Raw genomic sequence first — 23444 nt, 5'->3', positions numbered from 1 at the left:
TTATATTTTGAGACATTATTCTTAGTTTTGCCTTGTTCAGTGTTTACTGATTTCCTCTGCACACGATACCTATCCAGAACATAGCAGCTCCTCTTGTTGAAGAGAGCTAGCTTTGGAGCTGGAATGTGTGTCTCAGAGACCCCTGTTCCACTCTTTTATTTTCTGAGCAACCTGATAGCTCTACCAAATGGCTCAGCTCAGTTCATACTTTACTTATCTGTATCCTCTAAATAATTTTTTTTCTGTCCTTGTTCTTGGAATCAAATGAGTGAATACCTGTGCAACCAGGGATTAGGATAGAACTCTTTATACCATGCTAACATGATGTTCTAATAGGTCAAGTCTATTCTCATTTGATTTCTATTGCTGTGATAAACAGCATGACCAAAAACAAGTTGGGAAGAAGAGATTTTATTTTAGCTTACACTTGTATATTACAGTCCATCACGGAGGGAAGCCAGGGAATAATTCAAGTAGGAACACAAAGCAGGGACTGAATAAAGCAGAGTCCCTAGCGGAATGCTGTTTACTGGCTTGCTTCCAGACTCATTTTCAGCTACCTCCTTACACCACACAGCACATGCTGTTCAGTGATCACACCCTGCCTAGAGAGGCCTGGGCCCTTCTCCCTGAATTAGCAACAAAGATAACATCCTATAGTCATACCCACAGGGCATAATGGAGAGGGCAATTTTTTTTTAAACTGAGTTCCTTCTTCCCAGGGTTCTCAGTTTGTAGCTAGTTGGAAAACCTAGCCAGTACATCAAGAACCATGATGAGACTAAGCTCCAATTCTCTCCCGATTTACAAGCCATCCAACTGTTATTCCAAGGACACAAAGCACCTGGAGATAAGGAAGAGAGTGATAGAGAGGACTGAGGAAGAGATTTCAATGGGGAAGCTGACTGTGAGTGTCCCATCTCAGGAACTTTACATCTAAGGTCCTCCATAAAATATAAATTTTTTGTGGGTCGAGGACCCTTGAAGTGTACTCTCTAATGAAAAATATTTCTTAAATTGAGGTCGAGGCCAGTGTTTGAAAGATAATGAAATGCACAGTAGCCAGGTTGTGGGCACGGGGCCCCAATTCTGCAGTTATAGTGGGCAAAGCATTTACAACGTCTCTTCTTCCACAGAGCCAGCCATACCACAGTTGAGTATGGGCAGGGCAGTGGTGTGGGTGATGTCCACTCAAAAGAACCTATGCACTACTCTAAGAACTTCATGGAGCTAAAGATGAGTGGACTCCAGAAGAAGCGGTAGGAGGCAAGTCCCTAGACAATAAGGACCATCTGAACTGGGAGGAAAACATGCAGGAATAGGCAGCTAACCAGAGGTAAGGTCAGCATAGCCTCTGAAGAGCACATCCTTCTGTCTGGGAAAGGCCATATCAACTCTGAACATCTGCTAATCCCACAGAAGGCCAACAAGCCAGCCAAGTGACAACTGCTGTCCTATACAACCTTTCCTCCCTCTTACTTTATACTCCAAGGGGAGCCAATAGAAACCAGCTTACTGGGAGCTACTCAAGGCACACCATTGACTGTTTAATGAAGGTCAGATGTTGTATCTTTAGATCTGTTTGTACAATAAAAAGTCAACAGAAGTCCAACGGCTGAAAGCGATTCATAAAACGACATGCTTGTCAAACCCCTACCCAAATAGTACTTGATTATCCCCTGTGAGTAAAGTTCATGGGATGATGACAGACAAAATAAACAGCATTTTCATCACATTGCAAACTTCACAGTATACAACAGTTTCTGGGCACACAGAGAACACTTAGAAGCAAAATTCAATAACGTTAGCTATGAGCTATTATCTGCCTATTGTTGCCGGATCTTCAGAGGGCAAGGGTGATAGCTATTTTTAGCTGTCAACTTGACTGCATCTGGAATTAACTAAAACCCAAGTGTCTGGGTCCAATTGTGAGGGAATTTTCTTGAGTGATTTGAAGCGGAAAGATCCACCTTTAATCTAGGCCACCCCTTCTCATGGCAACCTATCTAACGGGCATCGAACTGGGAAGTTCTTGTTCTTTGCCTGTCTTGCCTTAGCAAGTCCATTCCTTCACTAGCCTCTTTTTTTTGGGGATTCCAGCATATACTGAAGACCTAGCTGAGATATCCCACTTCGTGGACTGAACAATTACTGGATTACTGGATACTTGGACTTCTCACTGGTAGACATTCATTGCTAGACTATCTGAATCACAGACAGTCACTCTAAAACATCTAATAATACATATAGGTATTGCTATAGATGTATAGTTTTGCTCCTCTAGAGAACCCTGACTATTACCTCAAACTCACTGCTCAAACTCTGTATGCATTTTCCTCTAACCTTCTACCATTCTTAGAGATGGAATCACAATGTTTATCTTTGGGACACCAAATAGAGAATATTCTTTTCTGGACTAATCAATTTAGCAAATACTTGGGATCTTTTATACCTTTCTCTTTAGTAGACTGGAAGGCCTTTGAAGATTAAAAAATGTCATTAAAGGCTGGCTCTAGAATAAAAATAAAACACAGCAATCTCTAGGGAAGGAAAAGGCCTCATCTAAAAGGCAGGGCTGTTAATTTTGAATAAAAAGACATGTTAGAAAATCAAAGGGGATTGCTCTTCCCACAGGAGAAGAAAGTATCTGGTGACTAATGACTGATGATAGAATTAGGTAGAAAAATGTGACAAACAAATGAAATTGGTGCTTGACTTTCTGTCTGTAACACTCATTTTCCTTCTTTCATGAACTCTTTAGTGTTCCACTGCTCTCTCTCCTGGCATGTCCACTCAAAGGTGAAAGACTACAAGCGTTTACACTTCAAAAGGGAGACTTGTGAAAATCACTAATTTCTTTTGGAACTGAGAATGACTTAATTGATTATCGCCATCTGGGGAATTTTTAAAAATCTTGAAAGTTAAAGCAACCTAATCGACAGCTCTCATGTAGCCTTTATGAGAAGAAATGTTTGGTTTTGTCGTCAGGACATTTTAGGCATCCCCAAATCCATTTTGAACTGTCTCCCAATATCAATGTCCCCATGGTACAAGTTGTGACCCAAAGGAAAGGGTCACGTGTTGAAGTACTGGAACAGAACTTATTGATTTTATAGGAGAAATTAATGATTGGAGAGTTTATGTGACATCATTTGGCACTGCACATAACAATATTTTGTCCATCCCTAATTATGATTCATTCCAGAATTCAACACAACATCTGAAGAAGAATAGAGCAGTGCAGTGTTCCCCTTGTAGGGTAAACACTTCCAGACACACCCATAAGCCTGGACACACCATGGGAGTGCCATAAATATTTGTTGAGTTGATAGTTGCTCCTCCTGCTTCTTCCTGATGGTGAGATAGTCCACATAAAATTGTCCACAGAAGGGGATTCATGAGTGGGACAGTGGAGCATTTGCACCCAAGTGGGCAGTAGCCTGTAGCTTTAAGACAGGATCCGGAGTCAGGAGACACGAGATATCTGCTTCTGGACCTGCTATATTACTGAGCTTTTCTTCTGCCTTCTCTCTCTCTGGGGTGAGAAGCATGCCGTATCAAAGCAAAGAAAATGGACAGTGAGGACCATGGGTAGGAGAAAGTTACAGCTTTTTACTCAGTGGGAAAGACCTTGCTGAAGAAAGCACATCTCAGTAAAGAAGTAGGGAAATAAGTGAGCATTAAGGAGAAAGGGCAGGTAAAGGTCAACAACACATATAGAAGCCCCACCGTAGACTGAACTGTGTCCCTTCAGAATCTGTGTGCTGTACTGAGGCCATGGTGTGACTATTTGGAGCTAGTCCTTCCAAGGAGTAATATATGGTTATAAGTGGAATTCTAGTTCAGTGAACTCCCTCATAAATACAGAGAGAGCCAGGGGTGCCCCTGGCATAGAAGAATATTTAAGGGCATAATAAAGTGTAAGCATTTGCAACCCCAAACTGCCAGCTTTGTGACCAGTAAGGGGAAGATTCTATTATGTAAGTACAGATCTCTGCTATTTTGTTTTAGCAGCATGTATAGAATAACCTCAACCTGGGGAAGCCAGGGAGGTGACATTGTGGCTGAAACAGATGAAGATGGGGTACACTGTAATGACTTGGGCTGACACTGTGAACCCACTGCGGGAATAGAGAGGAAAAATGATGACTCTGGCATATTAGTGCAATAAAGGTCTGACCGTGTGAAGTTTTTGACATTTTTCTACAAGTGCACAGCGGATTTTAATCAGTCACCTCCTCTTTCTATTTTCATGTCTTCTTTCTATTTTTCTTTTGGGGACCGTGTACGTTTAATTAAGGTTGCTTACAGAATCAGAAAGGAGTAAAGGGTTATTGTGCTTATTAAGTCTACACTGACTAACCGCATGCTAGAATAATGTTATTACCCGGAAAAGATGAAGGAGGGTTGTGGGAGATCCTGTCTTGGTGTTTTAGAAATGTAGTCTGTTGGTGTTATGGAAGTGACAAGTTGTTCTGAGGAGGGGAGCATCTCATGAAGAAATTCTTCACTGTACAGGGAACTTCAACACAGGCTGCTGTAGCTATTAGTGATGCCACAGAGAAAACATAAGTTCAAAGATGTAGGAGCTATATATTTGATTAAAGAGACAGAGGTACATTTAGAAAGGCCATTAAATAACTCTTACCCAACATCATAGCAACAAAAATAAATGAAGCAGTCAGTTCAAGTGAGCAATACAGTATGTTTGCTCTGATTGATTGAGTCTGACTTGACTGCTGTGGGAGGTATGGAGCTATCAGTAGACTGGTGGCCATTTTTCTTATTTTCCCAACCACCTTGCTAACTCTAAAAGAGCATGCAGAAAACAAACAGGAGGAACTCACATGAGTTAATAAAAATGCTTTTTGTAGGTGCATTATAAATAAAAATGCACCCAAAAAGTCAGTGTGTCCAGTGATACCTTTGCTTTAAGAAAAGCTCCTTAACATAATAAATATATTTGTTCCCCAACATAATTAAATGGGTGCAATCATGACCAAATATAGATAGTCTATATCCCTACTAGAGTAACAAGGAACTACAATTGTTCTTCCAGACCTTTCTAAATAAATATTACCTATTCATTGCCTGCCAGCTTTAAAACATATGGAATATTTGTCTATGTTATATAAGATTGGTTATATAACATTCATGTTCTGCTATGTGATAAATGTCTCATATATGAGAAAAATAATTTGTGCTTAATTATGTCTTAAGTAATTTTAAATACTCAAAATGACAAGGTTGTACGATATTTGACATTGTAGCTCTGTATACATGTAAAACTACCATTTATCTGACTCTTGTCATTTGCCAAAGGACCTTACACAGGTCTATTAGTAAATGCCTCCAAGAATTGCACTGCCCATCTGTAGAGGGCAATGAAAGAGACAGTGGAATATGCACAATGTTATTGGTAAGACAAAATGAGATCACGCATTCAAAGCACTCAGCAAGGAGTTGGCATATGAGAAGTGAAATATAAAGGGATTCTTTTGTTATTAACTGACATGGAGAAGTAATTTCCTCAGTTGAAAATAGTAAATAAGCATCTTCCAAAGGTTCACTGGTGCATTGGAGACATTTATTTCCTAAGGAATTTCAGATACGAACTTATCAACTCAATCCCTTAGCTTTGCTGAGCAGGTGCATTAGAGAGCTATTAGATGAGGGTGCCAACTTCCCAGAAGATGGACCTTCCATCAGCTAATGTCCAAGGCAGGGCCTTTCACTTTGTAGTGATGAGAGCCTGCTTTAGTTCTTAGATTCTTCCTGTCTTTGTAAATTGTCCCCGAATGCACACACTATATTAGGTGACTACAAGAACATACTTTTAACATTTTGATATGCAATAGCAACATGTGAATTATTTTGAATTTTTAGAAACACTTTGGTTAACACTTGAAAGCACATTTTAGGTGGGATGCTCATGTTAATTTCTAATATTTATTGTGTTCCAGACACTGTACTGATGGATTTGAAAGCTTTCATATCATTACAGCCTCAGGAAAACATAATAACAGACAATGCTGTCATTTGCCATCATCCCAAATATGAAGGCAGCTATGCATATCGTTTTCTTCTCTTGTGATATTGAGACACTTTGTCCCTTATGACAACTTGGGCAAAATGCTGTTCTCCTGAGTTCTTTGTTATAGTAAGACTCCAAATTCCAGGATTTTCAAATCAGGTGTACACAAAAAGATTTTTATCTTTTGTAGCACTTTGCTGAAAATTAAACCCTTTCACATCTTTTCTCAGGCTTTCATGTTTTTACAATGTCCTTGGATTAGATAGATTAGGTTCCAAGCTTTTTTTTCTTGGAGGTCAAATGGTTCTGCCTTGGGGCCTTTTAGGAATAAGCATGTTCTAGCCTGATGCCTGTATCCTTCCATAGCTACCACCACAGAGAAGTCTTTCAAGTAAGCAATAGAATCAGAGGTTTGAATTCTGACATGACTGGGAATTGAGAATTGACATCCCTGGAATTGAAACATTCTCTTTTGGAATAAAATATATGAAACCTGGAAGGAGAAAGAAGGCTTGTAAACCACAGGAAATAAAACTCAGAGGTTAAGGAAGTTCCTAAAAATTACAAAATTCATAAGATTCCTCCCCAAGGATAGTCTAGGAGTAAGAACTGGGAGAGTGGCTGCCTGTGAGTCCTGATCCTGTGGGGAGCTTCAGAGAGGCAGCATTCTTGAGTTTTTGCTCATGCTGAGGCAGCCTTTTTCAATGATGCGCAGTCCTTGTGTACTCCTCACTCCTATGCTTTGATGTAACCCCAGGAAACTCACTGGCTCATTAATCTAGACTCAGGTGGAATCTTTTCTCTGGTCTGACATTGGTATCCTATCTGAATAGATGTTTGTTCACCTTTCTTCAGGAAGAGCCAAACACCACCTGCTTCATTCTCTCTCCTGCATCTGTGTCTTCCAAAGATGTGGAGATGATTCTAGGAAGAGATTTCTGTAACCAGTGTATAGCAAGCGTCCTTCTATAGTAGAGGCTTGAAATCCATTATTTATATTAGAGATTTAGAAGTTTACAGGCTTAGATACATTCTAACAAGGCAACCTCTCTCTCTCTCTCCCTCTCCCTATCCCTCTCCCCCTCCCCTTCTCTCTTTTCCTCTCTCCTTTTGTGAAATGTTGTTGTGGCTCTATTTCTGTGTCTCACAAATACTGGGCCAGGACTCTAAGCTTGAACTACATCCTTAGCCCTCAAATTCTGACTTAGATAAATTTGTGGTTAAAGTCTAGCTGTCCTCAGTGTCATTGGAAAATATTAAATTGTGTAATGCCCTCTTTCTCACATACAGCCTTTGACAGGGAAGCAAGTAAATATCATAGATCATTAAGGTGCTCTTGGAAGAGAGCAATCTATGGAGAGCAAAACACTGGGTCAGGAAAGGATGGATGATGCCAAATGCTCTGCACCTGTTTGATATATTTTGCTTGGTAATGATTCTTGTCCAAGCTCTCAAAAATCCACTTAAATCATATTGTCACGTTAGATCGCACCATATTAGATGTATATAGCACCAGTGATTTCTCATTAGCTTGCTTTAAGTTTATAGTATAGCCTTTTTACATCCTATGCCCAATTTGTATCTCACCACAGGGATCAAGTTTTATCCTATGAAAGCGCTAATTCAAGAATCCATTAGAAATTACACGAACTAGCCATAAACTATGTAAAGAAATGTCTTTCATTGTGTTTAATCAGGTGTCATTTCCTCCTCTTTTTCAGGGCTGAGTCTATGGGAATTTATAATTGTTTGTTGAATCACTCCTAGACGCTGATAAATCTTCTACCAAGACTTAAGTTCAGGTGTTAGGCTCTCTTTAATAATCAACTTGCAAATCTGATTATTGAAAAATCTTAATTTATATCATTAGTGATCAGTCCAGGATAAATGATTTGATGGTTGAAATAGAAAGAAAACATCTTATTTTCTCTCATTGACACAGTTAAGATTATCTTTTAGGATGAGCTATTCATATTACCATGTACTTTGTCTCCATTTCATCTGGACGTTTTATACATTGCCAGTATAGTATATAATACAAGTGTGGGAACAAGCTGGGACTGATGCTCAATGCTATTTTCATTCTTCTGCAATGCCCAGCCTATATTTATGATGAGAAAATTTAGGGCATGTTTGTGATGACTTCTTAAATGTTATGTGCTTTTTTCTACTTAGATAAATATTTCTTTAATTAAAACTACTTTAGACAAAGAACATTCCTCTGGCCAAAATACCAAACTGCCATTTGTTAAGTCAGGTTGCTTTAAATCTGAACTGACTAAGAATATAAGCAAAGGCACACATCACAGAATGTACACAGGTTATCATGGCCAGAATATAAGCAAGATCCAGGGGTCATGCACCCACTCTACATATGTGATTGCCAACTGATCTTACATGGCCAGCTCTGTCCATTGAGTTTTTGTGATTATTGAAAGACTATTCTGCTTTGCATTTGTGCTTTGTTCTCTTGTGCTTGCAACATTAGAACAGAGACCAAAGTAACAAAATAATGCTAGCATCTCTTAGAATGTGTAAATATGCATTTAATGTCGCCAAATTTAGCAAGTACCTACGCAGTAGTTGCCTACAGTTTATTAACTACTGCTTTACAAATTGGAAGTGCTACAAACATGATCAAATACATGGGTTTAACTGTGGATATGGCTAGAAATAATGCATTTGCCTAAAAACAGGGGTTCCTTTTTTTTTTTTTTAAAAAAAACCTCACTTCTTAGAATTAAGTATCTGAGACAGGCATGTAATTCCTCTTAGCGATAAGGGAAGCTCACACAGAAAACATCATTCAGACTGCATCCTCAACTATGACCCCAGGGAGAAATTTGGAGGGGAGATGTTTCTGGCCGAGAAAAAGCATAAGCAGTGAAAAATTATGGTGACCTGGGACAAAGTGCATGGTTTGAGTAAATGAAGGTAGAGATTTCCAAGCCCTATTTCCTCTCCTTTATCTTTCACACATCTCTCATCTGTAGTGGTTCAGTATAGGCAGAATTCCTTTCTCCTGCTACCTGGGAGTAAAAAGGCACTTTCTAACTGGAGAGTATCCCATTTTAATTTTATCCATTTGGTTCTAGAGAGGCAATGATTCCAGACAGCTAATTGAATTGACCCATGACAGGTATTTCTCCTTTTGATAATGGCTGCTTTTGTCAAGTATTTGCTCCCTACTAGTTACACAAACTATTTCTTCCTTCCTTCCTTTCTTTCTTTCTTTCTTTCTTTCTTTCTTTCTTTCTTTCTTTCTTTCTTTCTTTCTCTCTCTCTCTCTCTCTCTCTCTCTTTCTTTCTTTATTCATGTAATTATTTATTTATTCATGTATTTATTTATGTATTTATTTGTTTGTTTGTTTGTTTGTTTATTTTAACACGACACATGGAATCCTCATAAGAACCCTAACCAAGTCTATGAAACAATCCCATTCCTTCAAGAAACTTCAGGCACGAGAAGAATAAGGAAATCCCCTGAAGTACGCAGTTCTGTGGGAGAGTCCAGATTTTATAAGCAAGGGTCGACTCACGCTGACGTATTTCACAGCACAATGAGGCTCCTTCCGGCCTCCTCATGGGTGCTGGGTGTGGCCTAAGTCTCTCAAGGCTCCATATTTCCCTGCAGCTCTGTTCCAGCACACATCCTTGGGATTCTCTTCTTTATCCCTTACTGCAAAGGAGTATATTGAAAAATAGCAAACACATCACTGACAACCTCTGGCCTCAGCTGAGAGTCCCCAGCAAGGGGAGAAGATCATACTTGGGTTATCATTAAGGTCCTTAGGTATGTTAGGAACAAATGTAATAAAAGGAGAAAAATAAAAAAAAAACAACATTGAAGTGTTAATAATTGTTTTATTTTGTACTTTGACCTTCTCGTGTTTTCAAATAAGCCAATAAAATATCCTACCCTGTTTAAACTAGAAGTAAGTTAGAGTCTAAACTTCCCTTATATGCCTACACAGTTTTTACTGAGTAGCAGTAAGAAGATAAACACATGTGAGAGAATTGTGGTGAAATTCCTGTTATGGGTGTTCTGCATGACTAACCTTGTTGAGAATCACCCCTTCCCCCTCAGGCTTTGACACCAGGCCTTGGGGCATGTGGGTGCTGCAGATGTCCCTGTTCCCTAAGGATGTATGCAGCATGTGCCCGCAGCAGACGACTGCTGGCAGCGGTTACGTTACACTGCTTCATCTTGCCCTGGATGTGTGTTTCCAAGGCAGCAAAGGAAGGGGACCACATTTAATGCTGCTTCGTGTCTAGTTTGTATCTGTATTTATTGTGCAGCCTATCATCCTGTAGATTGACAGGAGACTGACCACTGTGGTCCAGCTGTTCACCGAGACTGTGGAGAAGCTGCAGGATGACATGATGTGACTCACTTCTCTGAGTGGTAGTGTTTATCCCCTACATCCCTAGAGGCGGTAGTGTAGATGACAAGCTAAAGCTCCCCAAGGGTTAACTTCTGGGTCTCTCACTTATCAGTGTTTAATCTTGGGGTAAATTACTTAGGGGCTCTAGAAGTTTATCCTCATTTATAAATGGAAACAGTAATAGAACCAAATTCATGGGGTGATACTGTGCTAACTAAATTGTCCAACATCACTAGAAAGATTATAGTATCACCTTGTACAGTAAAAAATGTATGTTAAAACCAAAAGAGAAAAGTCAGAAAATAATAATTGTGTGTTCTGTTGCTAGTGAGGTGAGTTAGAGAGAAAACACTTGTGTTTCCTAGGCAGCCACCCTACAGCTTCACTGTTGACTTTCTAGACCTTGCCTGTTGTTTTCAACTTCTCCAGAGTGTTTAACTCTACAAATCCATTGGTGTGTGCAGTCATCAAATACTGCTTAAAAGCTTGCTGACCTCAGAAGGCACAGAAGGATTGTGTTCAGATAAGAGGGTACTTCTCAGCTCTGGGTAGATTCCTCCCTCCCTCCCTCCCTCCCTCCCTCCCTCCCTCCCTCCCTCCCTTTTTTTTGGATCAGGAATTTCTGTGTCTCTCTGATGTTTACTCATAACAAGGAATATGTGAATATAATCCTTAGACCGAACTGCATCATGTAAAATTCAAGCCTTTTGCTGTTTTAAACTAAACTGTATATCTGGGCATGAATGGCCTTTTTCATCTGATGTTTCTGAAGCTGATTGTCAATGTGTGATTTTCTGTACATAATCTAACTCATTTAGTAAGAACTTTCTGGAAATAAAATGTGTCTCTAATGATGGAGATTTCAGACACTTAGGTAAACTTTTTAAAGAGCTTTTTATTTTAGTGGAGACTTTTATTATATCTCAAATAATACAGAACAGAAAAATAAAAGAATGAGCAGGTGAGACTGGAATGGGTATGAAAGCGTAGCAAGGCTGACCTATAATAAATTACATTTGAGAAGAGAAATTAAAGATTTAAGATGAAAGGGACTGATTTCCTACATTCCTTTCTCTCTGTTACTGTAAACTCTTAGGAACAAAGAACAGATATACTATTATAGTATCAGTGCTTATAAAAACAAAGGGATGTGACAGAATTTGGTCATTTAATAACAACACTAGAAAGACATGGTAGTGTCTTGCTCTAAAATGTCAGATGGCATAATTTTTTTTGTTATTTTGTTTTGGTTTGTTTTCTTTCAAGACAGAAATTCTCTGTGGAGCTCTGGCTATACTGGAACTCACTGTGTAGACCAGGCTGGCCTGGAACTCCGTGATTTGCCTGCCTCTGCCTCCCGAATGCTGTGATTAAAAGTATGCATCACCATGCCCAGCTTGACAAGAAATTCTTTTGACTAAGTTTTTTATTAAGTCTTTGATAATTTCATATCATTGATCATATTCATATTCAAAGTTTGATTGAATTTAATTTCATTAATATTCTCTCCTCTTCAATTTCTCTTGCTGGCAGAACCTTGGTACATAGCTCAGGTTGGCCTTGAATTTGATAAACTTTCTGCTTTAGCAGTCTGAGGGCTTGGATTATAGGTGAGTGCCATCACACTGTGTTCATATATATATATATATATATATATATATATATAAATTTTTAAATTCTTATTCCTCTTGGAACTGTGGTTAAGATGGTATGACGTTTCATCCTGTGAGTTTTGTGTGAGGATCCCAAGGAAGGGAAACCAAATTGTATTTTAATGTAAGAATATTTCCAAACAAATTTTATAAGTTAAGATGGTATGGAGCACATGGCAGACTATGAGGATACTGAGTGTTTCTTCAGAGTCTGGGCTTCAGGAAAATTAATTGATTGGTGTCCTAAGCTATTCTTACGCTGTGATTTGAAAGAAGGAACTGAGATGTAATGCTGATGTCATCCTGCAGGACTTCATCCATTTGTCCTTGCAGACTGTCTTCCATCCTTCTCCTCCTGCTGATAAAGGGCACAGCATGCTTCTGAGGTTAACCTTCCACACCCCACCACTCTCCCCTTGGTTTGTAGGCAGTGGTGGTTGTAAGAAAGAAACAGGGAGAGGGAGGGAGGAAGAAAATGGTTAGGCTGTTTATTTCTAAGATTTCAGCCCTGTGGTGTTACTATGTTCTAATTCTATCTTGCACAAAAACTCACCGTACAGTGCTCAGCATATCAACCATTCCCACTGCTCGTCTTTTCTAGAGTTCTCCTTGAGTTATCTTTTGCTTCCCTAAACGTATCCATGTGTTTATAAATTATGTTTTTATGAAAGCTCTAATGTCCCAATTTTAATGTTTAATTTTTTTTAAATCTTGATTCATACAAGATGAAAACAATACCAGACAAATCAAAGACATGGAATCTTGGTAAGCAAGTACAATATATTTAAAAAGTAAATCTAGAGAAACATACTCTGGTAATGAGACTCAGTTAGATGGGTATGTTATTAAAGGCAAAAGCACTCCTGAGTAGTAATGACGCATCCCCACCTCTGTCCATGAAGAATTTGAATCAGACAAATGCCAGTACCAGAATTTTAGATTTGATAAATGACCTTCTAAGATTAAGCCTCCTTTAGAACTTCAAGAGGAAGTTTTAGTTCAGTGCAGTGTTCAGAAGAACAGCGAATTACCAGGCAGCAATTTTCCAGGAGCACATTCGACATCCTAATGAAAGCGAGGGGAACTCGGAAGGTATCCATCAGAATGCGAGCACTCAGTGACAAAAGCAGAAGGAAAAGCAACTTCAGCACTGACAAGACTTAAATTATTCAGAAACTGCCCATTACCAACCCTGGTGGGAAATCCTGCACTATTTTAAAACCATCACACTGGATTTCTGAGAAAAGAAGTTGACCATAAATCTTGCATGATAGAGTGGAGATGCTAATACAAGTGAATGAAGGAAAAAACAAAACAAGACCAAAAAAAAAAAAAAAAAAAAAAACAAAAACAACAAAAATTAAAGCATTTCCAAAGGCAAAGAAATAGTAAATGCTGGTAAAGAAATGAGTAAGTATTGAAAGTCATTGTGAAGTAGAAAACCAAAACTAATAATTCGAAGCTACAGGAAATAGTTTCTAAGTCATGAATTAAAATGATAAGTTATTTTTGGAATCATTAAAAGAAAAACAGGCAGTGAACAATGTTGGGTCACCGAAAGTGTGCTCAGTATCAGGAGAAAGCCAGCTACAAACATTGTATTAGACATGGAAGAGCCTAAAAACCATAAAATGGGAAAGTAGATCACATTAATTGCTTGCACAAAACAGTAAAAATAAATCTCTCCCCATAATCAATTTTTAAAGTGCACCAAGTTTGGTGCTAGTGCCCTAAGTCTGTAATTTATTATTCTACTGATCAATGTGCTGGCCCATGTGATTTCTATAATAAGCACTTAAGAGAACAACAGCTCAGACCAGCTAGTGACTGGCAACAGAAATAAATTCTGAGGCTGCTAAAAAACCATTTGTTGGTGAAAAGGTGATATACACATATTTTTTTCCTGTAAGGTAAAATCTGGTCTCTTTTGTGTATTGGAGGTGATTATAATTAAATAAAATCCAAATAGATTTAAAAAAAAAAAGCCAGAACCCAGGACTTTGACGACAACTGTTATTAAACCATTCTGGGCCTCTTAGTTTTCCAAGGGAAGGAATTACTGCTGCCATTTTCTGGAGGAAGCTAGTAGAAGGGGCCCCTATCCACTCTGCTAATCTGCTGTAGTCTGCTATCAGTTTGGAAGTAGAAACCAGACACTTGCCGACATCTGCCTCGTTCTTAGTACCCAGATGATTGCCCTAATTTACTTAGACTTTTAAAAAATTTGCAAATACTTCTGATGGGTTTTAGAGGGCTTTAAACATTCCATCACAATGAATGAATTCAATGAACATAGTGTTTGGAAAGATAAAGGACTTCAATTAAAAAATAATGGACAATAATTGGTATAAACAGGGTTTTCTCTCACTAGAAATTCACAATATTTTCCATGTAGAATTCTATAGTGCCCTTCATATCTTAAGTTCTTGGTATTCCACACAGCATATGTCAAAATTATGAATATTATACAATTAAGATTCCTATGATTATTCCAGTTATAAGGTGGAGTGTTAACTTTAAGCAAAAGATTATCAGCTGGGTGTGGCGCTTCTCATCTATAATCTAAATATTTCCGATGCTGAGGTAGAAAGATATGGGGTTTAAGGCCATTGTGGGGTATGAAGGGTAATCCTTTCTGAAAACAAACAATAGGCAAACAGACAATAGCAATGCTAATGAAAGAACACTAGAGGGCCATTATTTAAAAGTTTTTAATCTAATTGAAACTTTTCAAAGCTGAGATTTCTCAACGGCTGGTTAGAGGATAGGAAATAAAATGTTTGCTTGCTAGTTTGGGAGAAATCAGACATCTATGTGAGAACTTGTGAATGAAAAGGGAAGATCCAAAAACTAGATGTGGTTTTTGTGAACAGTGACAGGGACCCTGGAGATTCCAATCTGCAATCAAAGGAGGTGATGTCTACAGTCAACCAGTGCAGTTTTAAGAAAGCACATGCGAGCCCAGATGAGAATTGCAGCTTTCCACGTGGGTTTTTACCTTGTAGAACCCCAAACAACGAACCAAGAACACTATTTCCAAACTGCAGACCGCCAAATCTCTGAGCTAGTACATAGGCGTTTTCAAAGCTGTTGTTGCACTGAATGCCACCACGTGGCTATGAAAATTAATACTCAGTAAAACTCTTTCAAAAATTATCTTTTCTGAGATTCAAGTGAGGTGGAGGGGAGATAACTCAGGGCCTAAAGCACTTGCACGAAAATGAGAAGAATAGTTCATAACCCCAGAGCCCATGTAAAGGTTAGGTAGGCATGTTTGCCCGCCCACCTGTAATTCCAGCCTTGGTAAGCAAAGACAGGAATATCCAGAGCAAGTTGGCTGGTGTGACTAGTCATGCTGGTGAACTCATTTTTGACTGAGAGACCTTGACTTCAATAAAGTGGAGGAGCGATCTAGCAAGCTTTCTAAGATTAATCTTAATTCTAAGATTAACCTGGGACTTCCATGTGCAAGTCTCTCTTTCTCTCTCTATTGTGTGTGTTCACACAAGCACACACACACAAGCACACGCAAGTAAACATGAATACACACTTACACATAAAAAAGAAAAAATGCTTTAAAATGTAGACGCCTGAAAGGTAAGATTATATTTTGCTTGCACATAAAATTTGATCTGTGGGGAACACACTACGGGGAGATTCAGTTACAATGATTGATAGAAGCAGCTTCAGTGTGGGCAGAAGACACTTCAGGAAACATTAATCCAGGTGATATTTGCAAAATGATGGATGAGACTTATTCAGCAGTTATGATTCATTAAAAAGCTACATGGGACATTTTCATTGTTCCCTTTAGACACTGACTTAGCATAGAACTGTTCAGAAGACCAAAAGGAAGCAGATATTCTGGTTGGAAACCAACTACAAGCAAAAGATCTTGGGGGAAAAGATTATTTCCCCCAATACCACGAAGAGCTCTAACTATTACCAAGAAATTCTTGAGTAAGAGACAAGGTCACCAAGTGAGAAACTAACACGAATAGCAGGATATTATTTTTAAAAATACATTTTCAAATTCATCCTACATATGAGAAATTGAATAGAAGTTATAAAAATTAAAAATTGAAATGACCACAGAGTAGACACATTTCCTTTCTGAGATCTCTTTACCTACCTAAAAGTTAGAATATCATTGAAATATTTCTGATCTCTCTTCACCCTTTCCTTCTCCATGCCTTCGGGAGAATGTGAGCATTGCTTGCTAAAACCAGAGCAATGTGTTGGGTGTTTCTGACTCGACTTTTTCTTTTCACCAGGGATGAATTTGACTAAGTTGAGAGCCCAGCCTTTCTTCAATGTGCATCTCTAAGATTGTCTTCTGAGCTTTGGTCTGAAGCCTCAAGCCCTTCCAAGAATACAAGCCATAATTCTATCCTCTTGAGTAATATAGGTGAAAATTTACTCTAGACAATTTTGACTTACTTCTAAGTTCATTTTTATTTATGTGTGTGTGTGTGTGTGTGTGTGTGTGTGTGGTGTGTGCTTGTGCATGTGTCACGTCATGTATGTGGAAGCCCCAGGACAACTTATAGTTTTCTCTTTCCGCTATGTGGAGCTGGGAGCTGGAACTCAGGTCGTCAGGCTTGTTTTCAAGTGCATTTATATACTGAGTCATCTTGCTGGCCTACTTACACTCTATTTGTGATTCTCAAGGAATATTGCTCACTCCTACCTTGGGGATCATAGCTTCAAGTAACAAGCTGTTTAGTGTCTGACTTATCTATACATGTATATGTATATCAAATTCATTACCCCAGAAAAATAACCAAAAATGTGGAGATTTGAATGAAATGTCCTCCATAAGATTCAGGCATTTGACTTCTTGGTCCTCAGTCATTGGCACTGTTTGAGAAGGTTTTGGTGATGGAGCCTTATGGGAGGAATGTATCACAGAAGTGAGGCTTTGAAGTTTCAAAAGCTTCATGACATTCCCAGTTAGTTCTCTCTCTGTCCTGGTTGTAGTCTGAGATGTGAGCTGTCAGTTTTCAGCCCCCAGCCACCATGTCTGCCAGCTGCTATCCCTGCCACCATGGGCCCTAATGCTCTAAGTCCCAAATACACTTTTATCTATAAGTTGTCGTGGTCATGATGTGTAATCATAGCAATAGAAAAATAACTAATACATAAAAATATATGTATATGCATATGTATATGTCTATGTATACGATTTTCTGCAAGTCTTGTGCCATTTTTGGTAGGAAACAATTGAAATGGAAGCTGATGTGGAATCATGTAGGCAAGTGAGGAAGAATGAAGATTTCAAAAAAAAAAGATGAAACAAAATTTCAGTGTTAAGTAGATGCAAGAAAAATGTTTTCAGACCATCGCTTTCTATTTTCTACCAAGATCTAGTACAGAGAAACGAGCTATGGAATTCTTGATTACAGCACGGCACACTGGGGACGAAATGCTTACTGTTGCTGATAAAACAAATTACCGCAATTTACTGTTTTCAAGAACTATAAATTTAATAACTTGCAGCTCTGGGGGGTCAGAAATCTCAAGTAATATGCAGGTTGCCTTCCCACTGAAGACGAGGGGTGAATTCATCTTCACAGTTTTCCTACTTCCACAGACACTGGCTCCTAGTCATAACCTAATGTTTGTGTGTCATGGTACTTCAGTTTCAATCAGCTTCTTAGCAAATGCAACGTGACGTTCTCGACCCAAATTCTGTCTATAGATAAATATGTATATTTGCACTGTAGTACTTTGTGTTTTATTAAAACTATGTATGACATCATGAAATAATGCATTGTTGAGGGGGGTCTGGTCTTGATAATACTATGCAATTTTTACTTTTTATTTATTTATTTATTTATTTATTTATTTTTTGCACTTCACTGGGTTCTCTAAAGTTATTTTCATCAGTGTCTACCCACTAGCATGAAGATTAGCAATTTCGGCCGGGCGGTGGTGGCGCACGCCTTTAATCCTAGCACTTGGGAGGCAGAGGCAGGCGGATCTCTGTGAGTTCGAGACCAGCCTGGTCTACAAGAGCTAGTTCCAGGACAGGCTCCAAAGCTACAGAGAAACCCTGCCTCGAAAAAAAAAAAAAAAAAGATTAGCAATCTTACTGGCAGTTTCATATTTGTAAAAATAATTTAGAGTCAAGAGAGTATTTACCAAATGATAACAGATACAAGTATTCTGATGTATTTGAGTAAACAAGTTTATCATATTTTAAGCAGATTATTTTCCCTAACTATGGGATTCTGCTCATAATTTACACAATAAGGGTTATTATTGCAGCTTTATATGATAAACTAAATAGAACCTTACTGTCACATGTATTATATATTATAACTTATTAAACTATGGTGCATCAATTGGAAACCAATGAGATATAACTATATTTTTTAAATAAACCATGTCCATATAGAATAGCAAAAGGTTCAAAGCTTGCTTTGAAACTTAAGCATTTGTGATTATTTTTATTAAAGAGAAGTACATATAATTTACATATGCATTAATTATTTATATAAAGACTAGAATCTAGATAGATATGCACTTGGTATCAGATTATAATTGAAACTATCTCTTGTGAAATATTTATTTGCTCACAAGTTCTCTTCCAGATGCTTAGTAGAAATCATCCTATATGATTCTCAGTCAAGATTGTATGTTATTGTCCTCATTCTATAGATATGTCCATAAGGAAAAGAATATTCAGAGGATTCTTTGCTCTGTTCACAGACTAAGGAAATAAAGAAACCTTAATAAGTTGTGTGTACTACTTTTGTAATTATAGAAAAATCTGGGGAAAAATGATCTTTGCCAAAAAACAAAAACAAAAACCAATTGTAAGCACCTGGCTGTAATTTACTGGAGATAATAATTTAAAATGTAAGAGAACTGGCGTTTGAAAATCCATTTTACAGAGCGTTCAAAATCCATTACTTTTAGTCAGGAATTGTGGCACATCTTTATAATTCTAAAACTCTGGAGGCTTGGGATGAACATCTGAGTCTGAAACCAACCTGAGTTGTATAGGGACACATTGACTAAACACATAAGCAAGCAAGCAAGCAATCAATGAACAAAAACCCCTCTAAATAGTTTATTTAAAAAATTGTTGTCTTGAAAAACCAAAAAAAAAAAAAAAAAAAATTGTTAAGATTAGGTTATAAGTTTGCACACAAACAATCAAGTAAAACAAGAATTTAGTCTTTATGTATATAGTCAATGCTTTTCCAAGAGCTGTTTTTCAGATGAAATTATAGGACATATGAAAAATATTATAAAATTAATGTAGAACTTAAAAAACTCACTGTATCAATATGCTGAAACCACAGAAGGATTTTACTTAAAAGTCAAGGTGGTTTCGGTCACAATCGTAGCATTCTCAGGGAGAAGAAACACAGGACAGTTGCATTTGGACAAGACAGGCTGCAGATTAAATAGTACTGTCAACATCTATTGCAGCGCAGCAGTTCACCAAAACACTTAGTGATCCCAAACAATATACTATTATAGTTCTGTGGTGTAAGTCTGAGTGTGGGGTGTGTGGGCTCCAGCTTATATCCTGCAGCCCAGAACATCTGAGGGCAGGACAGGGCTGGCCTCCCACGGAGACCCATTCTTGTTGCTGGCAGCTGTAGCTAGTTAAGGGTCAGGAAGCCGGCTCCTGCTCTTGGCTGCTCTCCTTCTGTGTACCTTCCTGGGAGTTGGGATTTTCAGAGAAAGATGCCTACATTTCCAGAAGAGACATCCAAAACTGAATGTTCCGTCGACATTTCTGCAGGAGCCAGAAGGCAGAATCAACTGGATAAACCAGTGAGACAATTCCTGGGCAAGCATCGGCCCTTTCATGTATTTTTCCAATCAAAGGAGCTGCAGGTTTCCCCCTTTTGAAGGATGTAGAGAAGCAGACTGCCCTTCTTGATGGATCATTAGCGCGAGCTCGGAGGTCGGGAGTGATAGTGCCAAAGTTATCCTTGGAAAATGCAAACTTCTTCTAGTCTTGTTAAAAGGGACTTTCACCAAGTCTATGCATAAATACATATTTTATATAAAATATCCTATGGAACTGACAGATATGTGAACTTGGTTACCTTAGATAATCTCACATAATATCAATTATTATTCATAATGAGGATTATGACTCTATTTCTGGCAGTCTCTGTTTCTGTCCAAGCTCCTTTGATTGTTCGTGATCTTGGGTGCAGGTGTGCAGATTGGGGTAAAGTGTTGGAAAACAGAGTGACTAAGGACAAAACCACAATTTAAGTACGTAGAAAATGTGCCAATAATTACCACGAACCTTTGGTAACAGTTACTTTTCTGATGCTGTTTTAAGATAGCATGACCAAAAACAACGAAGAGAAGAGAGTTTATTTTGGTTTATGGTTCCAGGGGTGGGGATGTTCATCTTGGAGAGGCAAAGGCATGGCGGCAAGCAACAGACATGGCAACAAGAACTGGAAGCTGAGAGCTTACACCTTCAAACACAAGCAGAAAGCAGAGAAAGCAAAGCAGAAATGCTGAATCTTAAAGCTCTCAGAGCCTACCTCCAGTGGCATATTTTCTCCAGCAAGATTGCATTGAAACAGCTCTCCCGGCTGGGGACCAAATATTCAAATACTGGAGCCTATGGGGGCATTTTCATTCTGACAGCAGCAGAGTTCCTTAGCATGGAATCTTATAATCTGGTTGATATTTTTCAGTGTAACTGATAACAATGTCTACATTTCTTAATACAGAAAATCACTTGGTGTTCATATCTCCCAGACTATACAACTGCCTGGTTAACTATTGTTGAAGTTTGCCTTAATACCTCTTCCCTTTGGCAGGCCGTGTCATGAAGAAAACAGACATTCACATTTCTGTGGTCTATTTCCAAAGTGGCTGTTTCTTTTAGTGCTTTTATTAGGTCTAGGCTTTGGCAGCAATGGATTATCTATGGTTTGATCACCGATCTTTTTTCTAGGGTCAGGATAAGACTGCTGCCATTCTTTGTGACATACCAATCTGCTGGCAGCGGGAAAATGCAATGAAAGTCACATAGTGGCTTCTGAGATTTTGTTGCAATATGACAGTGTCACATACATTCTCTATTCATGAGCTTATGACACATTGTGCACTAAACTCGATGTGAGCATGGTCAAGTATGTACTTCTACAAGTATATTGAATACATAATAACAATAAAGTAGTTTTAGGTAAGAATCATAAGGCTACTTACTGGACTAAAATTTCCTGAAGGCAAAAATCTTATCTGGAATATTTAAAATATTCATTTCTCTATATTCAGTGCATATTTCATGCACTGTAGGAAGCACTCGTCAAATATTAATGGCTCAATTCATTATATAGGTAAAGATTAACATGTAGAAAACCCTTGTTCTGTGACCTTTATCTCCCCAGGATCCAAATCGAAGCAGCATTGATTAAAATTTAAATTTCTGCTGTTAATCGAGATGTGTTCAAACATCCTCAGACCATCAATAAGGTGCCCTTTATAGAACTGCAGTCATAACAGAGGGTAAGGTAACGCAGGCAATTAGTTCAAGTTAAAAGGGTTCAGTTATTCATTTAGCAAACATGTCCTATCATGTTGGGAGTAGTGAGACCCCAGATCCTGTAGTTCTTCTAATCCCCTTATCTGAGTGCCTACAGCTGCTCTGAGCACAAGACCTTCAGGAGTTCCTGATGGCAGGAGAGTGGTTTCTGGTGGGTTTGGCTAGGGTGTGGCTATCTCTATATAATCTGCCCCTGAACACAATAAAGGGGGCATTCTTGGGAAATTCAAGGATGATCCATGTCGCTGTCTCTCTGTCTGTGTGTGTTTGTGTATTTTAACCTGCAGCCCCTTGCCCGAAGCTCGGTAACTGGGTAATAGTGCACAGAGCGCAGACACGGGGGTGCGGTGTGCAGCACTATCAGAGCTTTGTATGTACAGAGTGCTGAGGAAAATATTTAAGAAATGAGTAGGACAGAGGTTTAGGCCTTGCCTCTAATGAAGTGTAGCAGCAACTATCGGGCCAATAATAAATTTCATGATGACAGTTTTAGTGAATTAATTTGTTGTTTTTATTTTTTAAAAATGTTAAACTGCAGTTTAGGAAGTGCCTGGATAGGCACACACGACTTCATTAAACTACAGTCTTTGAAAGTCTATTTAAAATAAGGAATGCAGCCAGTGTTTCCAAAATGTCCTTAAAAGCAGGAAGTATCACCGCACACAGACTTATAAAAGGAATCTCTTAAATCAGGAGCAAAATTTTATTTATCGGCCATGGAAAGCAGCTATTTAAAAGTGTGTTCAATGTACGCAGAGGAGCTAGCATTTGACCACCAGACTATATCATCCTGTGCAGAGGACTTTAAATGCTAAATTATTTTGACACAACACTTGTTCAACCCAAGTGAATACCGTGCAGTTCTTTAATTGGCCCTCCTTTCTACAGAGAGAGCTCATTCAAAAACTTTGTTTCCTTTCCTTAATACAGAAGGAGTTAGCTTTGTACCTACTCTTATAAGAACTCTATTGAGGGGTGTTGTGGCATTAGTGGAGACAGCTTTTTCTATTAGCTGAAAAACGAAGCCCAGTTTACATAAATGTATTTCAAAAGCTTTTCTTAATGACCTACAAAGTTGAGAATTCAAGTTGTTTAATTTGTTATTAAGAATCACCAAAGATACAGGTCACTGTTGCCAGGGAAGCAGTCAGAAACTTAAAACATGTTAGACATCACTTAACAGAAAAAGGGAAAAAAGAAAGTGTGATGTATTTATACAATGGAGTATTACTCAGATGCTTAAAAAATGACATCATGACATTTGTAGGCAACTGGGTGGAATCAGAGAAAAAAATCATTCTAAATGATTCCAGACTCAGAAAGACGATTATGGTATGGATTTGCTTATATGTGGATATTAACTATGGAACCACAGAGGGTAGGCATAGTATAAAGGACTAGAGGGAACAGATCTAGTTAGGAAAGGGGAATAGAATAGATAATTATGGATGGATGGGCAGGAGGTACTGGAACTGAGAATCAAGTCATGGTGGGGAGCTTTGTGGGAAGGGATACAAGGAAGGACAGATAATATCAAGGGATTTTTAAGGGGTTCTACAGAAACCTAATATGGTAGAAACTCTCTAATATATACATTTAAGGGTGTTATAAATGCAGTTGCCAAATAATGAGGGAGACAGAGTCCAAACCGGTCATCTTTTGTCATCAAACAAAACTTTTGGTACCAGATTTGGGTTACATCTCATTGAATTGTTGTCCAATGGGGTCCCATGGGAATCCTCAAACAAACCACAGTGTTGCTGAGACTATAAGTAGTTTTCTACAAACTGACATCCAGGCTCCATTGCTGAAGATAACACCTACACGACTCATTG

The 23444-nt window shown here is 38.4% G+C and overlaps 1 protein-coding gene across 3 annotated transcripts in view; it reads right to left on the bottom strand.

Annotated features, from left to right (window-relative positions):
* Window positions 1-23444, bottom strand: part of Kcnh7 (potassium voltage-gated channel subfamily H member 7) — a 426118-nt gene that overhangs the window by 156472 nt on the left and 246202 nt on the right. The window contains exon 1 of one of the 3 annotated variants that reach the window (XM_038335739.1): window positions 4388-4403. The exons of the other annotated variants lie outside the window; for them this stretch is intronic. The gene's annotated coding sequence lies outside the window, so the exon portion shown is untranslated. Of the gene's footprint in view, window positions 1-4387; window positions 4404-23444 lie in introns of those variants that run through there. 3 annotated transcript variants of the gene reach the window in all.

Source organism: Arvicola amphibius, chromosome 7, assembly GCF_903992535.2.
Source record: "Arvicola amphibius chromosome 7, mArvAmp1.2, whole genome shotgun sequence".
Taxonomy (NCBI): Eukaryota; Metazoa; Chordata; class Mammalia; order Rodentia; family Cricetidae; genus Arvicola; species Arvicola amphibius.
This window is presented reverse-complemented; position numbering and strand designations above follow the sequence as displayed.